Genomic DNA, 22,878 nt, shown 5'->3' with positions numbered 1-22,878 from the left:
CCCAGTGATCTCCAAGTCCATCCTTACTCTGGCTGACAAGGTGCCCCAGGAACCAGACGTGCCAATCTCTCCAGCCTCATCTCTCACCAGCACACCTAGTCCTCTCTGCCATACAGAATGGCTGTCAGTACCCAGAAGAAATCTGGTCTGGCACTCTCACCTTCAGACCTTTGCACCTACTTTATGGCATATTCTTCTTGCCCCCCCCCCCCCCGCTTTTTTAACCTGTCTCTGCATAGATGTCACAGGGTTTTAGAAAACCCTTAATCTCCCAAAACTGTGTTAGGAACCATACCTGCATGTCCCCACAGCTATGGGTATTTACCCATATTATTGCACTTATTATCCCACTGCCTTGCATGTTTCTTTTAGCCTAAGGGAAGAAGACAAAATGAGTTATTAATGGCATTGACCTGGGAAGCTCTATCAAACACTTTCTGGTAGGAGATACGTAATTTTTTATCATCTTTATGGAACACTTACAAATGTATTCATCAAATTTGTACATAATACTAAGTTAGATGGGGTTACCAGAATTTTAGATATGGGGAAAAAATAGAAAGTGTTGTTGAAAGATTAGGAAATTAATTCATCAACAAAGCTGAATTGTAATATAGCAAATGCCAGATCATCCTCCAAAGAACACAAATCCAGTAACAAAAACACAGGATGGCTAAATGCAAATATAGTAGAAAAACACTTAGGACACAGAACTAACCCTGAGATATATGTGAGTAAGCAATAAAGTGCCATTATAGAAGGAAAATGCAGGACAAATTCATATTTCCTAGATGCATTAAATGAGGTTTGACATATTGGTCTGGGAAGAAATTTTTACCTCCATGTGGCTCCAGCAGACCGGGGCATCCACTTTTGGCCACCAAGCCGTAGACGAATGAAATATATTTTGAGGAGATATTAAGAAAATGATATTATTGAGCATATACTGGAAGAGGGAGTTACTGTTTCTGAGAATCCAAATGCTGCTACATTATTAAACGGTTCCAATTAACAACATGCTACATTAATGAAATTATGTCATCTAGTTTTTACAACAGCCTTGTAGGTTAAAAATATTTAACCTAAATATTTAATGATTGTCATCATTTCACAGTTTTGATTTTTGTTTTTCTTTTTGTTTTGTTTTGTTTTAATGAGAAGGATGAATTGTTCTTTTGTGTTCAGGAGAGATCAAATGGGCCTAAGATTCTAGTTGACAAATCATTTTTCTCCCAAAGACTCTTTGGGGAAATATCTTGCTCATGGGGAGGAAAAATAATTCCAAACCAAAGCCATTTACCTAGCTTATCATCTAATTGTTATATGCTATAATAATTTTTAAGAGATTAAAGTGAATGAATACATAAATGTAGACACCGATAAAATATTTAGAGTAGTCACTACTGATGTTTGCAAAATGTCTCTCCCTGAAAATATAGGCAATCATCTGCCAAGCATGGTTTAGATGCATGGGCTCCATATTTTTGATTAGTAAAATATTCATTGAGCATAAATACAAAAACATAATTTTATTTACTTATAAATCACATGCATGATTGTGTACTACTAAATTGTGTATTTACAAAAATGGAATTCAAAAGGATGCCAAAAAGTATAGGCAAATATAACTGCATGTATTTTCCTCTTATACTCCAATAGCAATAATAATAATAATAATAATAATAATAATAATAATAATAATACTTTTAATAGCTCTGAGGCAACCACACCTCACTTTGGAGACCACTAGTTAAGACATCCACCAGCTGAGTATTTCTCTAGGCTTGAAGAGGCAAGAGATTCTGAAAAGCCAGGAAAGGGGGTCAAGGAGGATGAGAGAAAGAAAAGGAGGGAAGAGAGAGAAAAGAGGGATCCTGAGAATTAGCAGACGTTTTAAATATTTAAGTTGTGCTTAGATCATCAAGGCATACAGAACTGCTTTCATGACCCATAAGAAAAGCTCCTTCCAGCCAGAGTTCTTTGGCCAGAAGACTTCTCTAGTCAGCCTGGTAAGACACGGGCCCTGGGAATACAAATGCATCGCTTACTCAAGGTTTCTCAGGGCATGGTAGTAAGGGCTGTCCCAGCCTTGCTGGCTCTACATGCAGTCAGGACTCTGTCTACTTCCCTAACGAAAGCTGGGAACAGAATAGCAGTCATGGGGTTCCCTGGATGTACTGATGCTATGATCAGTGACATAAAAGAATGTGAGTTCTCTGAGCCTGTGGCTACCTTCCAATGGGCATGTCACTGATAGTCCAACTCAGAGGTCCTCTTTTTAGTAAAACTGGCCGGCAACACTAGGACTGTGGACTTTCTGAATGATCAGCAGCAGCAGCTTTCCAAATACTTGAAAAAACGGAGGCCATTCAATAAAACCTTTCACTTGTCATCCTAAATATATATATATAATAATTTTTAAAAAATAAGTTTTCAATAAATAGTTTCATTTGACCAAGAAACCAAGAAAGATGAATTAAGAAGAGACCTGAGACAGTAGGTTTGTTGTTGTGGTGGCTGCTACCATTAGTATTATATTTTCCTGAATTGCCCTTCTACACACAGCATGCCTATTTTATACCGTTTTAATTTTGGAAGTGCATAACAAGTCCTCTTGTTCAAGAGGGTGGGGTGTTATCCAAGTAACTGGGAGTCAACCTTAAATTATCTACCAAAAAAAAAAGTCAGTGCATTGGCTGTGGAGACATTCCGCAATACGTGCCATTTTAAGGGATGTTCAGAATTCAGTTTCCCAATGTTTAAAATCATTTGACAGAACGGGAGGAACAACGGAATGCTAACAGTAGGGACATTGTATGAAACAAGAAAGAGAGTTACTTAACCAAAAAAGTTTAGTTCTGTAAAAACAAGGTGGTAGAAGAAAGAGAGCTCGCTTTATCACCACAGCCAAGTTTTCCTTGTTTGGAGTGATGAGAGTGATTAGTGAGACAGCTGTCACAGGTGGTGGCACTGACTTACTTAGCAATTACTACCACCCTCCTCCTGCTCTGGTGATGTGGGTTGAAGACGAGGGGGGGTGGGGATGTGTAAAGAAACAAAAATAAATTCATCTTTGTCTTGGACGTGATTATTCTCAGATCTGTTTATAGCAAATGCTGCTTTGAGATCAGTCTCTTAAAGGAACACCACTGAGAATATGTAATGTTCCACATCATGGTGATGTGGAAATAGGTAAATGAAACAATTAATTGATCACATTGATCTGTGTTCTAACTTTTTAAGTTGGACCATGGTTAAAATTCTAGCTATGCCTCTATCAATTATGTTTCCTATCAATTTAATCTCATCTCTAAGCCACTGCAGTTTCCCATCTGTTAAATGGGACAATGATCCATAACTCACAGGGATACTGTGAGGATATATGCTCTGTTAAAAGCATTCAGCTAAGTGTCTGCCACATAAGTGCTCAATAAGTACTAGCCCTCCTCTCACCATTTGATTTTTTTAATTCAACGTTTCATTTTGAGCTACTTGTAGATTCATATGCAGTTGTAAGAAATAATACACATGCAGTTGTAAGAAATAGTAATATCTTACAAAACAATGGTAACAATATACACAAGATATCAACACTAGTCAAGATAGAGTACAGTTCCATCACCACAGGGATCCCTCCACTTTCCCTTTTGTAGCTACCCCCAACCCTCTCCCCATCCCTTGGTTCCTAACTCCCAGCAACCACTTAACCTGTGCTCCATTTCTATAATTTTATCATTTCAAGAATGTTGTATATAAATAGAATTATACAGTGTGTAACCTATTGGGATTAGCTTTTTTCACCCAGAATGATTATCTGAAGATTCATGTACAATGTTGCATGTATCAATAATTTGGCCCCTCCCTCTTTTTTGCTGAATAGTATTACATGTTATCCTATCCTGTTGACTACACATCCACTAATATCACACATTTTGATTAAATGCTATGGATGTACCACAGTTTAACCATTCACCCATTGAGAGATATTGGGGTTGCTTTTAGTTTGGGGCTACTATGAATATAACTATTATAAAACTATTATTGTAAAATAAAACTAGCATGAACATTTGTGTACAGGTTTTTGTGTGAACATAAGTTTTCATTTCTCAAAGAAAAATGCCCAAGATTGTAATTGCCAAGTTAAATGGTAGTTGCATGTTTCCTTTTTCTAAGAAACTGACAGACTATTTTCCAGAGTAGCTGTACCATTTTACATTCCCCTCAACAATGTGTGTGATTCAGTTTCTCTGCATTCTCATCAACATTCAGTGTTGTCACTGTTTTTTATTTTAGTCATTTCGATTGATGTGTAGTAATAGTATTATCTCATTGTGGTTTTAATTTGCATTTCCCAAATGACTAGTGATGTTGAACATTTCATCATGTGCTTATTAGCCGTCTATGTGTCTGTCCTCTTCAGTGAATTCTCCCCATTTTCTAATTGGATTATTTGATTTTTACTATTTAGTTTTGACGGTTTTTAAAATATTCTAGATCTTAGTTCTTGTGGTTTGCAAATCTCTTCCCTCAGTCCATAACCTGTCTTTTTACCTTCTTATGTGGTCTTTTGCAGAGCAAAAGTTTTTAATTTTGAAGAGGTCTGATGTATTTTTTTTTTTATGGATTTTACTTTCAGTCTCAAGTCTATGAATTTTTTGTTTAGCCCTCAATCTTGAAGACTTGTTTTTTTCTTAAAAAGTTTATAGTTTTACATTTTACATTTAAGTCTGTGATGCATTTAGAGCCAGTTGTGAGATTTAGATCAAGATAAATAAAAATTGTGAGATTTAGATCAAGATTCTATCCATCCATCCATCCATCTATCCATGTATCTATCTATCATCTGTCTATCTCTCTATTTAGTGTTTGCTTATTGCTTCAGCACCATTTGTGGAAAAAACAATCCTTCCTCTAATGAATTGCTTTCTACACCTTTGTCAAAAATCAATTGCACAATTTGTTTGGGTCTATTTCTAGGTTCTGGATTTTGTGTCATTGATCTGTGTGTATATCCCTCCACTACACTCTTGATTATTGTAGCTATATAATAAATCATGAAATTGGGTAGCCTGATTTCTCCCACTATATACTGGGCTCTAATTTTAGAGTGAGTGGTTCCTCCCACTTTATTATTCTTTTTTGAGATTGTTTTAGCTAGTATAAAGCCTGTGCTTGTCCATATAAATTTTTATAATAAGCTTGTCTATGAATACAAAAAAAAATCCTAGGAGCCATATAGAAATTGCATTAAACCAGTAGATGAATTTGGAGGAGACAATTGATATTTTTACTATCTTGAGTCTTCCATTCATGGATGTGGTGTATCTCCTGACTTTTTTTTATGTTTACTTTAATTTCTTTCGTCAGTATTTTTAATTTTCATCACACAGATCATATACATATTTTGTTATTTTATCTAAGTATTTTATTTTTTAGGGGTGAGTTTCATGATACTGCATTTTTTTAAGTTTATTTATTTATTTTGAGAGAGACAGAGACAATGCAAGTAGGGGAGGGGTAGAGAGAGAGGGAGACTGAAGCTCAAGCAGGCTCCATACTGCCAGCCCAGAACTGGATACAGGGCTCAGACCCATGAAACCATGACATCATGAGCTGAGTCAAAACCAAGAGTCGGATGCTTAACCAACTGAGCCACCCAAATGCCCATGTCTTTTTAATTTTCAGTTTTACATGTTCATTGTTAGTTATGTAGAAATGAGATATTGATCTTATATCCTGTGACCTTATGAGCTCACTAGTAGTAGGGGTTTTCAATGTAGATTCTTTGAGATTTTCTATTTTGACAGTCATGTTATCAGCAAAAGGAACAGTTTTATTTCTTCCTTTCCAGTTGCTACACCTTTTATTTCTTTTCCTTGCTGCTGCAGTGACTAGGAATGCCAGTACTATGTTGAATAAGAGTAGTAAAAGTGGGGAAAAAAAAAGACTAGTAAGAATAGGTGTCCCTGTTTGGTTCCCAGAGTTAGGACATTATTCAGTCTTTCACTATGAGTGATACCATTTGTTGGCTTTTTGCATATTTTTAAAATAAAGTTTCTCTCTATTAATTCTTCTATTGCTAAGGTTTTTTATTATTTTTATTTTTTTAAGTTTATTTATTTTGAGAGAGAGAGAGACAGCATGCAAGCCAGAGGGGAAGAGCAGAGAAAGAAAGAGGGAGAGAGAGAATCCCAAGTAGGCTCCTCGCTGTGGGTGCAGAACCCAACATGGGGTTCAGTCTCATGACTGTGAGGTCATGACCTGAGCCAAAATCAAGAGTTGGACACTTAACTGACTGAGCCACCAGGAACCCTTTCTACTGCTAAGTTTTTAAAATTATAGATAGAGTTTAGACTTTGGCAAATGCTTCTTCTGTATTAATTGATATGATCATGTGATTTTTTTTTTTTTTTTGTCTTTTACTCTGTTGGTACAGTGTATTACATTGATTGATTTTTGAATGTTTGACCTGGCTTTCATATATATATGAAATCTCACCTGGTGATGGTATATAATTTTTTTTATACATTTTTGGATTTTCTAAAAATTTTTGAAGATTTTGCACCTAAGTTCATGACACATATTGGTTTGTAATTTTTTTGTACTATCTTTGTCTTATTTTGTTATAACTCATAAGTAAGTTATGATATGTTTCATCTTTATTATCTAGAAGAGATTATATAAGATTGGTGTTAATTCTTCAAATGTTTAGTATAATTCTTCAGTGATGACTTCTGGGCCTGGAAATTTCCATTTAAGCCACTTTATAATTAATCATCTGATTTCTTCAGTGATTATAAGACTATTCAGGTTTTATGCTTCATTTTGGTTGAGTTTGGGCTGTTTACGATTTTTGAAATCCATTTATTCTAAATTGTGTAATTTAGGAGCATGAAGTTATTTGTTGTATTCTATAGTAGGTTAAGTAATGGCCTTCAAAGGTATTCAGATTCTAATTCCTGGAATCTGTAAAATATTAGCCTATATATATTTGTTATACATATATATATATATATATATATATATATATATATATATATATATATATATATATATGTTATACAAGAGGCTTTGCTGATGTAATTTAAATACCTTGAAATGAGGAGATTGTCCTGGATTATACAGGTGGGCAGTAAATGCAATCACATGTGTCCTTATAAGATGGAGGCTGAGGGAGTTTGGCCTAAAAAAGGAGAAGGCAATGTGATGACTGAACCAAGAAACTAAGCTGCTGGCTTTTAAGATGGAAGAAGATACCATGAACCAATGGAGTAAAAGAAAGAAAGAGCTAGAAGCTGGAAAAGACAAGGAAATAGATCCCTCCCTATAACCTCCAGAGAGAGGCCTAGTGAAACCAATTTTGGACTTCTGATCTCTGGAACCATGAGAGAATAAATGTGTGTTGTTTTAAACCACCACGTTTGTGTTAATTTGTTACAGCAGCCATAGGAACTAATACATACTTCATTATTCTGGTGGTAGGATCTGAAATGATATCCCCTGTCGCATTCCTAATATAGGTGATTTGTGTCTTCTTTCTTTTTATCTTCATCAGTCTTGCTAAAGATTTGTCAATTTTATTGATTTTCTTTTTAATAGGTGTAGTTTTGCTTCATTGATTTTTTTCCTATCATTTTCCACTTTTCAGTTTCATGGATTTATGCTCTTATCTTCATGGTTTTCTTTCTCTTGCTTGCTTTGGATGTATTTTGCCTTTCTTTTTAGTTTCTTGAGATAGGAACTTAGGTTAGTGATTTTAAACATGTTCTTATTTCTAATGTAAGCATTTGGTACTATAACATTTCCTCTCACCCCTGGCTTTGGCTGCATCCCACATATTTTGATGTGCTGTATTTCTATTTTTATTTAGCTCTCTCTGTATATTTTTTAATTTCCTTTGAGACTTCCTATTTCACCATGGCTTATTTAGAAGTGTGTTATTTAATTCTCAAGTATTTCAAGATTTTCCTATTTTATTTCTGTTTTTTTTTTTTTTTTTTTTTTTTTTTTTTTTTTTTTTTTTTTTTTTTTTTCTAGTTTGATTCCACTATAGCAGAGAACACAATAAGATTTAGGTTCTATTAAATTTGTTGAGGTTTGTTTTATGGTCTGTCTTGGATGGCATACCATGGGAACTTACTAAATGTGTATCCTATTTTGGAGTAGAATGTGTTATGTGTGTTAATTAGATCTTATTGATTGGTTGTGTTGTTCAGGTCTGGTATAGCCTGGCTGATTTTCTGTCTAGTATTCCCATTAGTTGCTGCAAAGTGGGTGTTGAGGCCTCCAGCTATAATTGTGCACTTGTCTATTTTGCTTTTCAACCCTACTGGCTTTTGGTTCATGTGAGGGTCTTTTATTTGATGTGTACATATTTAGGATCATTTTATCTTCCCGGTGAATTGATCCCTCTGTGTCTCTAGTAATTTTTCTTTATTGTGAATTCTATTTTATCTGATATTAAAATAGCGACTTCCAACTTTTTTTTGGCTACTGTTTGCATGGTATATCTTTTCCATCCTTTTACTTCCAACATTTTTATGTCACTGAATTTGAAGTGAGTTTCTTGTAGACAGCATATAGTTAAGACATGTTTTTTTTTTTCCTTATCAGTTCTGTCAATCTTTATTTATCTGCAGGTGTATGTAAATTTTTCACTTTGTTTTAATTTGTTTTAATTTTTATTTTATAGAAGTGTGGAGGGGTGGAGAGAGAGAATCCTAAGCAGGCTCCACGCTCAGTGCAGAGCCCCATGCAGGGCTCTGTCTCACAGCTGTGAAATCTTGACTTGACCTGAAATCAAGAGTCAGACAATTAATTGACTGAGCCACCCGGGCACCCCTATTGGCAGGTGTATTTATATTATTTACATTTAAGATCATGATTGGGGCACCTGGCTGGCTCAGTCAGTTGAGCATCCGACTTCAGCTCAGGTCATGATCTCACAGCTCGTGAGTTCAAGCCCCGCGTCTAGTTCTGGGCTGACACCTAAGAGCCTGGAGCCTGCTTCAGACTCTGTGTCTCCCTCTCTCTCTGCCCCTCCCCCACTCATGCTCAGTCTCTCTCTCTCTCTCTCTCTCTCTCTCTCTCTCTCTGTCTCAAAAATAAATAAATATTGAAAAAAATTTTAAAAAGATAATAATTGGCATCTTCAGCCTTAAATTTGTCATTTTATTATTTGCTTTCTGCTTCCACTCTGTCTTATTACTCTTTCTTTTTTCAGATCTTACTGTGGGTTATTTGAATATTTTTAGGATTCTAACGTGATTTATTTATAGTGTGTGTGAGTATATTACTACCTACAGTTTTCTCTGTGTTTGCTTTAATTATTGTAATATACATACATAACTTATCACAGTCTACTGGTATCATTATTTTACCTCTTCAAGTGGAGTGTTGAAACCCTACTTTCATTTAGATTCCTTTACCCTCCCCACTTTTAAAGCATAATTGTCTTATGGATAGCCTCTACATATATTTAGCACCACATTAGATGGTGTTATTATAATTTTTGTTTCAGCCACCAAATACGTTTTAAAAAATTAAAAAATTAATGAGAAGATATTCAATTATATTTACTCCTAATGTTCTTATGTTCTTTCCTTTATGAATTTCCAAAATTTTTCTGTTCTTATTTACTTTCTTTAGCCATATTTCCTCCTCAGCCATTCTTCACAGGTGATTTTTCTGATAACAGATTCTCCTCATTTCTTTTGTCTGAGAATGTCTTTATTTCCCTTTTATTGTTAAAGGATAGTATCACTGGATATAGAAATCATAGTTGATAGTTCCTTCCTTCAGTAGTTCAAAATGATGGGGCACTTCTTCTGGCTTTTATGCTTTCAGATAAGATATCTGCTGTCTTTCTAATTGGTGTTCCCTCTAAGTTATGTCATTTCTCTGTGGCTACTTTCACAATATTTTTGTCTTTAGTTTTCAGAAATTGAATTATAATGTGTCTTGATATGAATTTCATTAGGCTTCCCCTATTCAGGATTCACTCAACTTCTTAAATTGGTAGATTTATGTCACTTGTCAAATCAATGGAATTTTCAATTATTATTTAATTTTCAGTAAAATACTCTCTATCTTTTCCTTCTGAGATCTGAAGATACAAATGCTACTTTGTTATTGTCCCACAGGTCCCTTAAGACTCAGTTAATTTTTCACTCTATTTTCTCTGTGTTCAGAGTAGGTAAATTCTATTGATCTCTCCTCAGGTTCATTGATTCTACTCTCTGTCATTTCCACTCTACTATTGAACCCATTTAGTGAGTTTTTATTACATTTTTTAGTTCTGTAATTTTCATTTGGTTCTTTTTTTGCAATTTGTTTCTTTGCTTATATTGCCTTTTTCTGCATTTATTTCAAGATAACTTATAATTATTTGTTGAAAACTTTTTTATGATGGCTGCTTTAAAGACCTTGTCAGATAACTCCAACATCTGATTCATCTTCATTTTGATGTCTTTAGGTTATCTTTTCTCATTCATGTTGTGATTTTCCTGTTTCTTGGTATGATTAGTGATTTTTCTATGGTTTCTGGAATATTTGGTATGTTATATTCTGAGACTTTGGGTCCTATTTTATTCTTTCTTTCTGGCAGGCAATCTCCCCATTGGTGCATATAGTGAAGGTCAGGTGGGTGTGTATGAAGAGCTTCCTGCTAGACCACACCAACACAACACCAGCAAAAGTGGGGCACTTTCTCATAGTGCTTTGTTCTAGATGGGTAGAATAGGCATTCACCTCTCCCCTGGGTGCTAATAATACCTTCCCGGCAAAAGTGGAGTGCCAATTTGCACTCCCTCTTTGTCTTAAGTTGGGTAGAAGATCACCACCCATTGGTCCACCGGAGAAGGGTAGAAGGAAGATCGACTCACCATTTTGTTGCTACAGGGTAAAACAGAAGTTCCCCTCTGCACTGGGGCCCACTGCCACCATAGGAGGAGAGGAGAGGATGCAAAGTGCCACTAATCCTTCCTCAAACCCTTATTGATTCTAGGGGTGTGTGGGAGTAGAGGATCAGTTACCTACTGTATCCCATGATACACCACATGTGGGGACAGCAGGGAGAACAGGAGTATCAATTAACCTTGTTCAGTCTCATTGTTACTGGATAGGTACAGGGGCCCAGCTCACTGCCAGACCCTGCTGGCACTACCCTACCTCTGGGGGAAATTGGAACACTGTTTGTGTCTGCCAGCTAAGAAATAACAGAGTTGGCTTCTGAAGTCCCCTGTGAAGGATATATGGTACATAATGCAGAAATCCAGGGAGCTCAACACCTTGTCATTCCTCAAGTCCTGATGTTCCTATATAGTTTTCCCTTTTTCATCTTTCAGAGCCTACCTGTGCTTGTCGTTGTATGATGTCCTGGGTTTTTATTTATAAAAGGGAAGATCTGGGAGTAATGGGGCTACTCCATCCTGGGTGAAACAGAAGTTCCCCTTCTGTCTGTAACTCTGTTAACACAAAAGTCCCTAACAGTAATTGCCAAATTTATATTGTAATCCCCACCAGAAGATGGCACTTTGAAGACATCATACATATGGTAAGTAAAACATATTTTAAGTGAAATCCGTTCAATTGGAAGATTCCATTAGAGGGATGTGTCATCACATGTGATTTTCATTTAGGATCCTCATTTTAGAGATACTCTTATCAGTAAAGATGACATATTCTAGTTATTAGAATCACAGAGATAAATAACAAATGAATGGAATAAACCACTGATCCTTTAACTGGGTCAGTGAACACCAGAATTCTGTTAATAGCTTGGAGCTACCTTGAACTGTCCTACCTCGTCATCTCAATGCTATGGCCTGTGAGTGTTAGACTCTGCTCCTCCATGATAAATCTATGTGGAGGGTCTTCTCTACTCCCTAACAGAGGTCAGATGTATAAACCTTTAACTTTCCTTTAGGAAATAATTATACCATTTCATGGAAAATTTAGAAGACACAGACTTGAGATACAAACACCCTTCATTTATGAAACAGTCCTGCAAATTACTATTAAAATCAGGGTAGGTTATTCCATGGATCTATTTTAGCACACTTTTATTCCCAGACCTTGGGTTGACTGTTCATATGAAATGTGTCAAGCCTACTGTACAAATGTATACCAAGTACACACTTTGTATGCCAGAGTGGTGTGTATTGGAACATGGGATGTATTTATTTTGGCCCTCACTGATTTTTGCATAAATCCCTTAAGGTATTTGCCAACCTCAAATTCTTTGTAGAGTAAGTAAAGAATAAGGAATCTTTGTTAAACATATAAATGTATACCTGTATTTTTTCAATAGAATGGTTATTTTTCCTTCTAGAATAAGGAAGGAAAGGAAAGGAAGGTTATTTTTCCTTCTAGCATAATAAGACATAAAAGTTGTCTATGAAATTTGAGGATAAGTCATATACTGGGACTGTAATGCCTATTCCACATTCTCTACCTATAACAGACTCATGTTTCAAAGCCCAGCCCACAGGCCTCCACCTCTTTGAAACCTTCTCTACTGCCTTTAGTCAAAAGTAATTGTTTATTTATTATGTCTTCATAGAATGGTAATATAGCTTCTTACCACATTTCTTTGTTTTGTAATATATGCACCCATTTATCTGATCTTAACTCTAGATTAGAAACCCCTGGAGATATTGGAATAAGTTTTATTTCCCTTCATAATTGCCATAAAGTTCAGTATCGCCCCTGCTAAGCATAGAGAAGGTGATCAACAGATATTTCACAGTGATTATCAAATTCAGCCATACTTAAGACTCACCTAGAGCACTTTTAAAATTACCCAGACCCAGACCCAGACCCTACTAAAATCAACTAGATCAGAATCTAGAGGTATTAGCCTATGAACTGAGACTTTTTAAAGTGGTCTGAGGTATTATATCATAGAAAGATATATATTTGTGCCCAGTTCCTGGCATAGAGCTCCTAAGACTCTTGGAATTCCCTGAATGATCGAGGTTATAAGAGTATATTTTGTTCTAATGAGGTGACTCTTCGTAGACACTATGTAGCTTCAGAAAGAGACTGGTCATGAGAAAGATCAAGCCTTGATTAGAAATGTGGAATTTTCAGCCTCACCCCCAAACTTCAGAGAGACAACAGGGGCTAGAGACTGAGTCAGTCACCAGTGGCAAGTGATTTAATTAACCATGTCTGCATAACAAGGCATCCATAAAAAGAAAAAAAAAAAAACCTTAAATGATGGGGTTCTGAGAACTTCCAGGTTAGTGAGCACATCCATGTGCTGGGAAGTGTGCCTCAGCTCCCCAGAACAAAAGGTCCTGCACTTGGGAACCTCTAGGACCTCACCCTGGATACCTCTTCATTTGGTTATTGATCTGTATCCTATATAATGCCCTTTATAACGAAGTAGTAAAAGTAAGTAAACCGTATTCCTGAGTTCCTTGAGCTGTTTTAACAAATTATCAAAACTGAGGAAGGGGTCATGGGAATCCTTGATGTATAGCCAGTCAGTCAAAACTACAGGAGTTCCAGGACTTATGACTGGCATCTGAAGTGGGGGATAGTCTTGTGGGACTGAACTCTTAAGCTTTGAGGTCTCCTAATTCTGGGTAGTTGGCATCATAATTGAACTGTTGAACGTGCAGTTGGTGTCCAGGGAAATCAGAGAATTGGTTGTTGGTGTTGGAAAATACCCTACACCAGGGCATGAAAATGCGGAGCCAAAACTGAGGATCTGATTTTTGGCAGGAAGGCGCCACATCAGCAGGTATACGTGATAGATGTTATGCACATTTTAACTAAATATACGTGAGTCAGAAATTCTCTCCTGGTTGTCAGTATCAACAAAGACTGCCCTTGACCAAAAAAATAAAAATTTGTAAAACTTAAATGCTAAAAAAAAATCTTATTACTAATGAAGAACATTCTGTTTAGGGACCCCAGCACACAGTTGTTTTCACAGATGCAATCTTGAATAGTCAGCCTGTCTATATTGCTTAAGCTCTCAAAACTGTTGCACATAAGGAGTAGGATTGACAGGCACAAGAAACTTTCAGAGATGATGGAAATGTTCTAAAACTGGATTATAGTGATGGTTGCACAACTTTATGTATTTACTAAAAATTATTAAATTATAAAAAATTAAAATAGTAATAAAATAAAAAGCACCAAAGATAGAATTTCCTATTTTCTGAATCAATAGCAGTTTTTAAAACTTGAATTCTATTGGGACGCCTAGGTGACTCAGTTGTTTAAGAGTCTGACTCCTGATATTGGCTCGGGTCATGATCTGAGGAACCGTGAGACCACGGTGCTGGCGGCATGAAGCCTGCTTGGTATTCTCTCTCTCTGTCTCTCTGCCCCTCCCTCATTTGTATTCTCTCTCTGTCTCTCTCAAAATAAATAAACTTTATTTTATTTTTTTTTTTAATTTTTTTTCAACGTTTATTTATTTTTGGGACAGAGAGAGACACAGCATGAACGGGGGAGGGGCAGAGAGAGAGGGAGACACAGAATCGGAAACAGGCTCCAGGCTCTGAGCCATCAGCCCAGAGCCCGACGCGGGGCTCGAACTCACGGACCGCGAGATCGTGACCTGGCTGAAGTCGGACGCTCAACCGACTGCGCCACCCAGGCGCCCCTCAAAATAAATAAACTTTAAACAAAAAACTTTAATTACATTCTTGAAGATTAATGCTGATTGTAGATGAACTAGCATTATACCCAAAGAAGACATGAATGTACTTCTTGGTCCCTGGAAAAGCTCTTGTTAAAGCCAAGCATGAGTAGAATTATGAAAGAAATACAAACTGTTTGCAAGGTGCTTTCTTTTGCTGACTCTCTCTCTCTCTCTCCCTCTCTCTCTCTTTCTGTCTCTCCTTTACAACATAGATTATAGCCATCCCCTGAATTTGCCTACCCCAGATTTCTCATCAAGCTGAACCTACCCTCCTTGGCTACAGTACACTCTCAGGGCTCCCTGCCTCTGCAATTACCCAAACCCCAGGTGATGCCTTCTGGCCAGTCCTCTTCTTCCGTATATGATTCCATGCCTCTAACATCAAGAACATCTTGTGACCAAGGCAAGAAGCTGTTCTTGACCCCAGTGCAGTTTTACTGGTTCCCGCAGGCAGCACTTTACCAGGGTCAGAGAAGAGAAGCCACATGCTGGCTTTTGTCCTACCTCAGCACTGCCACAGCACTAGGACCTGCCATGCAAAAGGGCCCGGGAGCCCAACTTGATGCATATACAAATCTCATATCCATGTTGCTAGCTGATCTCCCCTTGTTGGAGGTTTCCCTAATTATTTCCTGTCAAGCCCATATCTGCTCATGGCTGTTGTAGGCTGGGCTGGCATATGTGGACACACTTAGCAGGTTAATAAATTGATATCCAGTTAACTCAGTGTTCTTGAAATAGTGGTTGAGACTGAAGTGGAAGTGAGTTCAATGCTGTTGAGAGAAGGGCAGAAAAGGGAGCCCAAGCAGTAATAAACTCAGATCCCAGTTATGGTTCTCAGCAACTCAGCTCTGGACACAACTTTTGTACATCTTCTCAATGAGACAAAAGGTCCACTCTGATCTTAGAACATCCTCTACAAAGCCAGTGTAGCTGCCACCTACTGTTACCAGCACATGCTCCAGAAGGCCCCAACTTATTTACCCCAGCACCTAATAAAGTACTTCTTTCTACTCCAACCAGCATTTTTCCTGAGAGGTTCTGATTTAGGTGATATTTTGAATCTTGTCTTATTTCTACCCATGCTCCATCACCCTTTGTGGACTGAGAATCATGGGCAGCTGCTTGGCTGGCCCATCCACTACTCAGTCTATACTTTTAGAGCAAGGTTAGTGCTCCCAGGTAAACCACTTGTCTGATACAGGACACACTTTTTTCCTTGTGTATCAGTGGCAGAGAACTCATGGGCCTTCCTCTGTGTTGAGGAAATGGAAACATTCACACTCACCTTCTGTCACAAGCATCTTACCATTTTTCCAACGGGAATGGCTTTCACATTGAGAATCACAGTTCAGATTGTAAACAGGTATGATGCTGGGATAAACTTTTGGGGGAAGATATTTTCAGAAGGGCTTTTAGGACCTTTCGGTCATGCAAATAAGGTAGTTGCCCACTGGCCAAATATAAACTGTCCTTTCTTCTAAGTATCCCTAATTCCATTACCAGTTCTTTATGGAGGGAACATCTGATGCTTCCAGACCACACTTGGCAGTCTTCACCAATGACCCATGCTCCAACACAGTTAATGAGCTACTTGCCTAATGTACATCCTAGAAAAAAACACATCACAAGACTTTATTACAGTGCCTAAGCTGTATTCAGCAAACCATAGCCAGAATAATATCCAAGTAGAAATGTTATCCTGCTGGCACAAACAGACTATCTGTAGAATATATATTGTATAAGCCGATTTGACCAAGAATACCTGAGGAAAAAAACAAAATTGTATTTGTCTAGTGACTGGCTGTTTATGCTGCCCATTTTTTAATTTCATTTTGCTTATACAAGACATTATATTTCTGATTTCCCCAGACTCTAGGATAGCAGGTTCATAACAGTTTCTCTCTGGGATCTTTTTGAGAAATGATGATATGGTATGTGATGATGCCATTATATTTGTTCAGTAATATTCCCCGATAACCTGAACCTCCTTGCTGTAGGCTTTACACTGAAGAAGCTAGAAGGGTGGACGAGACAAATCAGGATGTGAAATTCTTTGAGATTCTCCAATGACAAGCACAGGGAAAGATTATTGTTACATATTGTGTATGGCTCAATAGTCTTCATTAAACTTGAAATTTTGGGAATGATAGTAGAATACTCCAGTCACTGCATTAATGAAACAGACACTAGCACCCCTTAACAACATAACAAATGTGTATGAATCATTTATACAATTTTTTTCTGTCCGATGATGTTTGACAATAATCAGATGATAATGAAATGTATAATTAATAATAAAAATGCCAACATCTGTTAGCTTGTTATTACAGACTGATTTTGCAGTGCGCTATTTCAAATGTGTCACCATTAACCTAATTTATATTAAAATCTGCTAAATACAATCTGCTTTCATTAGTTGTTAATTTCGGTTGGCACAGGACACCAAGGAGATGCTTCTCTCTGCTCTCCCTATTTCTCACTCCTGTCTAAACCGAAGATTTCCCCCAAATGTCTTTAAAAACTGGCTGCTTTAAATGTTCTGTGAGCAGATGGATCAGGTTGGCTATGTGGTTGCTCTCAGCTGCGAATGATCAGTCCTCTGAGCCTGAGAAAGGAGGACTTGGCCTCAGGAAGAGAAGTAGCCCTGGACTGCAGTCTCCTTCTGCTGCTTTTCTGTCCAGTCACCTGCATGTCTGTGCCATCCTCCCTCACATTCATGCACAGTGACACCTGGAGCCTAGCCCACTTTCTCATTTAAGAGGGTGCAACTCTGCTTCCAGAAGGTACCAGTCAGTGTGGGGTTTTAAACTACATCCCCTCTCAGGCTCATTCAAAGGCTGAGGGCAAATCTCTTTAAAGGGACAACTGCTGGCAAGCAGATGTTTTCCACCAATGAAAGGCACGTGTACGAGATGAGTCTGGAGCATCTTGTAGTGCCAGAAAATAAGGACATGCTTAAAACAAGTGAAACTGTTTAAAAGCCAACATATTGATAGGGGAATCTGAAAGGGGCACAGAGGCCAACTGAAAGAGCTCCCAGTGGCCAAAGCTGAAACAATCTGAATAACAGAATAAATAAAGTGGTGTTGAATCATAACCCAAAATATAAAATAAATATCCGTGAACCCATACTTGTTATAAATAAATGATTGACTACATTAACGAACAGTGAGTAAGAGTCAAATCTCTCATGCAGAAAAATTCCAAGTAATATATGGAGGTACACCATGAGGAGGACAGGGAACATAACCCCACTCCTTAGGTATGGGCCGCACATAGTGACTTCCTTCCAAAGAAGACCGAATGGAAAGGGGGATGTGGAGGGCGAGTACCGTTACAGCAAAGAAACCTGACAAGTACTACCTCAGCCAGGTGATCAATGCCAACATCAACTGTTATAAATCATGTTGATAGTTTGTACCCTTGATATGATGTGATGAAAATGGCACTCTATTTGTGTGGTCTTCCTCCCAAGAACCCATAGCTCCAATATTATCATGAAAGAAGCATCATATAAATCCAAATAGTGGGGCATTCCTCAAAATACCCAATGAGCACTCCTCAAAACTGTCAAGGTCATCAAAAACAGTCTGAGAAACTGCCACAGACAGGAGGAGCCTAAAGAGACATGACAACTAAATGTGATGTGGTATCCTGGACAGGATCTTGAAACAGAAAAGGGACATTAGGTAAAAACTAAGGACATCTAAATAAATTATGGACCTTAGGGAATAACAATGTGTCAAAATTGATTTATTAATATAACAAATATGTTAACATAAGCTGTTAATAATAGAGAAACCTGGGTACAGGGATGTATGGAAGTCTCTGTAACCATCTTTTACATTTTTCTGCATAGACAAAACTGTTCTAAAAAATAAAGTCTGTTTTTTAAAACTCGTGTGTAATTTTTTTTTTCTTTTAAGAAATATTGGACACCAAGGATAATTCACAGTGTAAGGAACAAACAGGCTGGGACTGAGGCGAGATTCCCATGTACAAATCATGTCACCATCTGTGGGGAAATCCCTGCAGATGGGATGAACCAAGGTGTCTCAGGAAGAGGATATATAAGGAATTAGGCAGTCTTAAGATACAAACATGTCTGTTATCTTCAAATACTTGCTCTGCTTTTAGAGCAACCCCTGAGATCCTGCCCAACCTCACCTTAAGGTGAACTTATAAAATTATCTGAGCCTGGAGGGATCTCAAGAAATGCCTCGTATTCTAGTGAAATCGGTGATTCTCTCACGAATAGATCAGTACCCCCTGAAAAAGCTTTCAGTGTGCCTAAGGGATCACTATAAAGGAAGTTGTTTATTAATTTAGAAAATTCTTATATATTGATAATGTCTTTTCAAATACTCTGCCTCATCAGCCTGAGCTGATGTATTGCAGATATTTCTTTCTCTCTTTTATCAACTAGAGGTCATCAGGGTTGGCTACCTCTGATTCCTTGCTGCTGAGTAATGGAGCAAAGATGATGTTATGTAATATGCTTCCCAAGTCAAGAGTTAACTAGTCATAAAAAACATCCTAATTATGTGCACCCAAAAGAATATGATGTTAATGTTAAATATGGCCATAGGCCAGTCTGGGAGAAAAGCTGAAAATTACATGCTTTTTTTTTTTTAAAGATCGCTTCTTGAACAGAAAGTGGTAATAATAATGTTACACACCTACACAGTCCTTTATGTACAAGAAATCTCAAAGTACTTCACCAATTATTCTTCATATCCACAGGGCTCACATTTCTTGGAAAAGGAAGTCACTAGTGATAAAAAACCTGGTCCCCAATGGTCTGCCTTTTCAAAGCCAAGTTAAATGGAGCAGAGTGGGAGGGGGGAGGAGCTTCACCAGGTCCCCACAGATTCTTCTGGCCCCAAGGGCACAGCTGCAGCGTCCATCCCTTCTTTATCCCCTTCCCACATGTTTACGCAGCTTGGGGATCAGGGTGAAATAATGAGGGGCCATGGTGAGCAGCAAGGACAGCAGGAAACAAGAACCACTTATAGAAATATCATGGCTTTAAGCAGATTTTAAAAACACATGGAAACTTTTCAAATTTGGAGGCTAAAAAGGAGTGAAAATTGGGTTTGCTGGCAGAGGATCTCTCTGTGAATCCTGGGTCTGTTATTTGCTGTTTGTGTAGCCTTCGAAATGTCTCTGTCTTCTCCTTGTCTCTATTTCTGTCTTTCTGTGTTTATCTTTTTATCTCCACCTTTTCCAAAATTTCTAATTCCTAATTTCTGCCTCATGCTTATGAGAGTTAACTGGGGTAGTGCCTGGGGCTTGGTGAAGGTTAACAGAATCCTTATCTTGGCAGGGCTTAGATCCAGGCTGGCTGGATTTAAGAGTCCTTGGCTGGGACTTTGGGGGGATATGCAGCCCATTTTGTGAGGAAGAGGGAATTCCCCTGGCTTGTCCCACCCACACTCACATTCCTTAGCCAGGAATCCAGGTTGACAGGACTATTACGCCCTCCTCCTCTTTTTTTTTTTTTTTTAATTTTTAAATGTTTTTATTTATTTTTGAGAGGGAGAGAGAGACAGAGTATGAGAGGGGTAGGGGCAGAGAGAGAGGGAGACACAGAATCCGAAGCAGGCTCCAGGCGCTGAACTGTCAGCAAAGAGCCTGATGTGGGGCTCGAATTCATGAACCACACGATCATGACCTGAGCTGAAGTGGGATGCTTAATTGACTGAGCCACCCAGGCACCCCTCCCTCTTCCTCTTGAATATCTGCCTCTTGACCTTCAACTTCCTTGAACTGTTTTTATTTCCCCCAGTCTCATGACTGTACCTATTACTCCCACCGCCATGAGATACAGTGCTCCCCACCACTGCCTACTGGTACTACTCACTCTATAGAAAACTCACCAGAACCAGTAACTCTTGGTTAATCCCCAGAACTCCCACTGTCTGATGGTGCTCTGTGTGTACCTCTGAGGTAGAACAGTGCATGCCGTGCTGTAATTCTTGGCTTCTTTGTTTGCTACCCCTCTCTGCCCTTGAGGACTGTATCACCAGGGCTCAACACAGTGCCTGGCACATGTATCTCTATAAATGATTGCTGAATTAATCATGATCTGTTTCCCCAGCCTTCTTAATGGAGACAGCCTACCTAACTTGGTGATGATGATAGGATCAGATTTTTTTTTTCTATTTTAGAGACAAATGGGTGGACATGATTATTCTGTCCACAGATATGTCATATGCCTATTACAGTGGGTTTTAAATTTTTTTAACATTTATTTTTGAGACAGAGAAAGAGACAGAGCATGAACGGGGGAGGGCAGAGAGAGAGAGGGAGACACAGAATCTGAAACAGGCTCCAGGCTCTGAGCTGTCAGCACAGAGCCCAACGCGGGGCTTGAACTCATGGACCGCGAGATCATGACCTGAGCTGAAGTCGGACGCTTAACTGACTGAGCCACCCAGGCGCCCCTAAAGTGGGTGTTAAAGCAGCCATTGCCAGGAGAGGCTTTATCTGGGAATACCAACAGAAATAGAGCAAGTCAGAGCTGAAAAAAATGTAGAGATGACTAACGCAATGCCCTCTTTTTACAGATGTGTAAACGAAGTGCAGAGTTTAAATATCATGACGAAGGTCATTAGGGAGCACAGTGGATTTTTGACTCAGAGCTCAGTGCCTTTTCTACTCTTCTCCACCCTGTGATAGAAACAAAGGAGATACACACACACCAAACCCACAGCTGCTGAGTACTCACTGTCAGTACAGTAGGGTGCACAGCTTTTTGAGCACCCAAAAGCCACAGGCCTTACCCTCAAAGGCTTCTCTAACTGGAGAGGCAAGGCATGCACAAATCTAGATAAAGCAGCACAGCAATCCGAGAGGAGGAACAATGTGTCAGAAGGCCAGGAGTGGTTCAGCCAGGAGTCTGTGAGAGAAAGAGAGAACAAATGGGGACGGTGTTGTAGAGCAGAAAAATAATGGGCCACGCCCTCTGAGGGCAAGGAGAAGGCCCTTCCAGGAGAGCAAGTGCAAGACAGTAGTAAGGCAGGAGGGATTGAGGTGATGTATGATTTTAGCCTGTGCTTTTACTCTGAACTGCTTCAGATAGTGCTTGGAAAATGGCTGAGAAGCTAGATATATTGAGAGGTAGAGATGGAGATGGAAATAGGGAGAAAGAGAGACAGACAGACAGAAATAGGGACAGGCATGGGCATTGTTGCACAGATGCACTACCAGGAAGGATTTCCCAAGCGCACAAGACAAAGGAGACTGGAATTGTGTGAGTCTTTACTGAGTCATAGGATGTCTTTTTCTGTGGTCATCACACTTGTATTGACAAGAAGATAGTGCGTGATGAATACACGGCACATAGTCTGTGCAGAGGCTTAAATCTATTTCTTTGCACATGTGACCTCTGCTTCTCTAATGAAAAACATATTTTGGGCTAATTACCATGAATGAACTTGGCTCTCTCTGCCACTTAAATTATCTAGGAAGATCTGACAAAGGGAGGAACATGTGTCTGGTCTATAGAAGGCAGCCTCTCAGTGCCTCCAGCAAAGCCTCTGAGGCAGGTTTGAAGGAGGACGGTGGCGAGGCTTCAAATGTAGAATCCAGCTGTAGCGTGTGACATGGTAGAGCAGGTCTTCTCAAACTTCTGTGTACTTGCCAGTCACCTGGAGACCTCATTAAGATGCAGATTCTGATTCAACTGATCTATCGTTGAGGCCTGGGATTCTGCATTCAGAACAAACTTCCAGCGGATGATGACACTGGTCTTAAACGAGGTCAGAAAGCATGTCTTCAAAGCCAGTCAGTTAGCTCCCTCTGCTATAGACTACCCTCACCCCTGAGTAACCCCGGGGGGCTTTTAAAAGCCCAGCCTTTCTGTCTTATCTGCTGTGAAGTCATAAAAACATTCAATGATCAAAATATTTGTACCATGCTTTATCCTCCTACTTAATATTTATTCCTGCAAAGATCATAAACGTAAGCAATTGATCAGTTTCTGGCATCTTATGAATCCTTAGTCAATGCATGGTTGATAAATGCGTGAAAATGTCACACAGATGTAAAATGCATACATAGTATCCTGTCGACCTTAAAAATCATTGTGTTATGGATCATGTCATATCATTTATGTAAAAGTGTTTAATTGTGATAAAAGTGGATTGTGTCAACTGTACATTTTGATAGAATTAATTCTAGCTTTCTACTCACTTACAGTAAGGAGGGCC

This window comes from Lynx canadensis, chromosome B3 (assembly GCF_007474595.2).
Source record: "Lynx canadensis isolate LIC74 chromosome B3, mLynCan4.pri.v2, whole genome shotgun sequence".
In the NCBI taxonomy this organism is placed as follows: domain Eukaryota; kingdom Metazoa; phylum Chordata; class Mammalia; order Carnivora; family Felidae; genus Lynx; species Lynx canadensis.
This window is presented reverse-complemented; position numbering follows the sequence as displayed.